Raw genomic sequence first — 3762 nt, 5'->3', positions numbered from 1 at the left:
TCAGATGTACCGTATTCTAAAAGTCAGATAGTTGTTTATTTTCTTGACATCTGAAGGGAGGGCACCACTACCAAGAAGGCCCTCTGCCTGGTTCCCTGCAACTTCACTTCTCGCAGGGAGGGAACCGCCAGAAGGCCCTCGGAGCTGGACCTCAGTGTCCAGGCTGAACGACGGGGGTGAAGATGCTCCTTCAGGTATACCAGGCCGAGGCCATTTAGGGCTTTAAAGGTCAGCACCAACAATACCCATGAAACCCTCTTCAGAAATAATGTTTGAACATAAAGAGCTACTTTTGTATGTTCTGTTGAGAGGGGAGAATCTGCAGGCACACCCATTTTTTAATCCATTTTTTATTTTATTTTAGTGTTTTAAAATGGTCAACCACCTTGGGTGGCTTGACAGAAAAGCAGGATATCAACACAATAAATGAATACATAGAATAATAGAATTGTAGATTTGGAAGGGACCCTGAGGGTCATCTATTTCATCCCCCTGCAGTGCAGGAATCCCGCCCACAGCCATCCCTGGGTAGAGTCAAACCACCAACCTTCTGGTTAACAGCCAGATGTACAGACCCGTTGCGCCACATGCATTCATGCATGGGATCATGGGATCCCACAGCTGCAGTCTCAAGCAGTACCATCCAATAGCAGATAGGTGCTGGCTGTCTTTCTTAGTTCTTACTTGACTTGAAATCCAAAGGGAGCAATCCTACGCACAGAATGTTGACATAAAGCAAAGTGGTGTAAAGTGACAGTGGATTCAAACCCTGTTCAGCAGTGGGTCTGCCGCTCTGCCTAAGTCTGGCAGAGGGAAAAGAAGCCTTTAAAATAGTAATAATTTTGGAATTTACACCAGCCTCGGCTGAGCCAGGATGAGCAAGTTACACTGGCAAATGTTCAGTCGAGCTGGAGATCTGATCTGCTGCATCCTAAGCTGCTTGTCCTGACGGATCTTGTCGTAGGATTGCCCCCAAACAGCCTGTTTTAAATTATTTGTGGATGCAGCTGGCAAAATGACCAACCAACTCCTCATTACAACAGTGGAATCCAACCTAGAAAAACTCCTATGAAGGGAGAGGCTTGTGAACATATTGGCTGAAGCCCCGGCAGAATGCTGTGGGTCTTGGAAGACTGTCGGGTGTTTCAAGGCTTTAAAAGGCTCGAATACACAGATAAAGCCAAAATCTGTAGCCTGCTGTGTCCCATTCATATAAATGGGAATAACCTGGCATAGATCCAGTAATCCTGGCCACTCTGAGGCTGGAGTTGCGTCTGCCTTGCAACATTACGTCATCCTCAACCTTTTCATTGACAAATTTGTGCCGGCCACATTCCCTGATCACTTCAGCTCTCTTTATGGCTGGATAGTGGTGCCCTCTGGTGCATATGTGTTGAAATACACCAAACACTTGTTTCGGAGATTAGCTGCTGCTGTGTAATGTAGTCACTACAGTGCAAGGGAAATGCTGCTTTATTTGTATGCATTTGTAAGATTCTGAAGAGTGAAGGCCCTGGCAGTCTTTCAGGCTGCTGATAGGGCTGTAGCTCAGTGGTGGACCACATGCTTTGTGTTTGAAAGGTCCCAGGATCAATCCCTAGTATTCCCAGAGATGCTGTCTTAGTATTAGGCAGCTTCTTGTGTAGTGGAGGTTTAGGGATTCCCTGAGAATCACTGGATTCTCAGTTGAACTGGTTTTATCTGAAATGGCACTGAGGCTTCAAATGTAGGGTTATAGAAATGATCAAACAATGGCTCAATTTAAAATATCGTTTCTGACTTCATATAGCATGATTTATCAAGCTGGGAACAATTCATCAAGGCCAAGCCCTCTTCTCCTCAAGCACCACTTCAGTGCTATGCGTCTGGCTTGTATTAAGCAAGGGTTACCAATACATACAAACTGGGGAACTCTGGCTTAATTTCAGGAAACAAGTCAAGATTATCCTTGCTTGATAAATGACATTAAGCATTTCCCCGCTTATCATCCTTGCTTGTTAACCAACAATAAGCCGGAATTCCCAGTTTGGATGTAACTGGAACTCTGGCTTCATACAAGCCAGAAACAAATTCACCTAATGAGTTCTGTCAACAGGAACCCTAGGCAAGGACTTGCATTTGCACAGTGGCGCTTTCTCTCCTGCCTATCGGGAATGGTAGGGCGGAAAGCAGGAGGAATGTAAGAACATAAGGAGAGCCTGCTAGACCCATCTAGTCCAGCATCCTCTTCTCACAGTGGCCAATCAGATGCCTGTGGGAAACCCAAAAGCCGGGCATGAGATGAACAGCACTCTGTCCTCCTACCCTTTCCAGCAGCTGACATTCAGATGATTGCTAGCCCTGACAATGGAGGTAGCTCCACTGTTAGAATTCCTGCTCCATGATTGCAGTCATGGGATTTTTCTCTACCACATGACGGTGTATGTTTTGACTCCACAGAGTGGGAAGTGACGGAGACAGGATGTTTGTGTTACTGTGTTCCGTGAAGTGGGACTATTGTCCTTGGTTCTTTCTCTCTTTGCTGTCTGATGCTAGAGAGAGAGGGAGCCATGTTGCAGTGCTCCGTGTGTGTTTATATGTAAATAAAGTAGATTAGCCAAAATGCTGAGTTGCTGAGTTCTGTTATGCAACTGCGAAGACTCTGCGGATCCTTAAGTGTGCTGATGTCTGTTGGCATCAGTCGCTGTGATGTTCGGGCTGAAGAAAGCTTTTGAAGCTTCTGAAGGATTGACCAGGAGGGAGGGAACATGCCAGTCGGGCATGTGTCTATGCCAGGGACCTACTCGAGTGTAGGATGAGCTCCTGACAGCTACAACTATATAACATTTAGAAGACACCTGAAGGCAGCCCTGTTTAGGGAAGTTTTTAATGACTGAGGTGTTAGTGTATTTTTAATCTTTTGTTGGAAGCTGTCCAGAGTGGCTGGGGAAACCTAGCCAAATGGGCGGGGTAGAAATAAATTATTATTATTATTATTATTATTATTATTATTATTATTATTATTATTATTATTGTGCTGCATGAAGAAGTTATTTCATCTGTTCTGATAGCTTCATTGGATGTCCACAAGTTCTAGCATTTTGAGGGAGAAATACTTTTCTCTGTCCACTTTTTCTGTGCTGTGCATAATTTTATGAATTATAATGTCTCTATAATATCACCTGTTCCTCGTTTTCCCTGAACTAAAAAGTCCCAAATGCTGCAACTTTCCCTTACAGGGGAGTTGCTCCACCCCTTGATCATTTTGGTTGCCTTTTTCTGAGAGCAACCAAAGATGGAGCCAGAGCCAATGACAGATGTGGCCAACTGATTCTAAGTGTGACCGCCATCTTTCTCCCTGCTGTGTTCTACAAGGGTAAAACAGATTAAGAGGGGAAGCTGACAGCCAGAACTCACTTCTACTGGTTTCAAGAAGGCAGGCAGGTGAGGACTGGTTATAGACAAACAAAGGTTAGTCAGGGGGTGCCCTGTTTGCCCTAACAGACCAGCCCCCACCTATTTTGTTATTCCCTGCCACCTTGGGTGTCTACTTCCCTCTTGATGAGACATAATCCCTAGATTCTCTGCTTTCATTTTTTAAAAAAATATGTCTCTAGCCCTTGTAGCATTCAGAGATTAGCAGGGCCGGCCCACTCATGAGACAAGGTGAGGTGACCACCTCGGATGTCAGAATCTACAGGGGCAGCAGGTCCCTGTGTAGATATTTACTTCCTCCTTTGTTCTTGATGTAGATCTTCACTCATGATTTCTTACCCAGCAGGG

The 3762-nt window shown here is 45.0% G+C and overlaps 1 long non-coding RNA gene across 1 annotated transcript; it reads left to right on the top strand.

Moving 5' to 3' along the window:
• Positions 1–958: 958 nt before the first annotated feature.
• LOC310766326 lies at positions 959–2608 on the top strand. The gene is made up of 2 exons (XR_014550068.1): positions 959–2505; positions 2536–2608. It is a non-coding gene; the product is annotated as an uncharacterized lncRNA (long non-coding RNA).
• Positions 2609–3762: the final 1154 nt, after the last annotated feature.

Source organism: Podarcis filfolensis (genome assembly GCF_964270895.1).
Source record: "Podarcis filfolensis genome assembly, chromosome: 7".
Lineage (NCBI taxonomy): Eukaryota > Metazoa > Chordata > Lepidosauria > Squamata > Lacertidae > Podarcis > Podarcis filfolensis.
The sequence above is the reverse complement of the archived record's forward strand: the minus strand, read 5'-3'. Positions and strand labels throughout refer to the sequence as shown.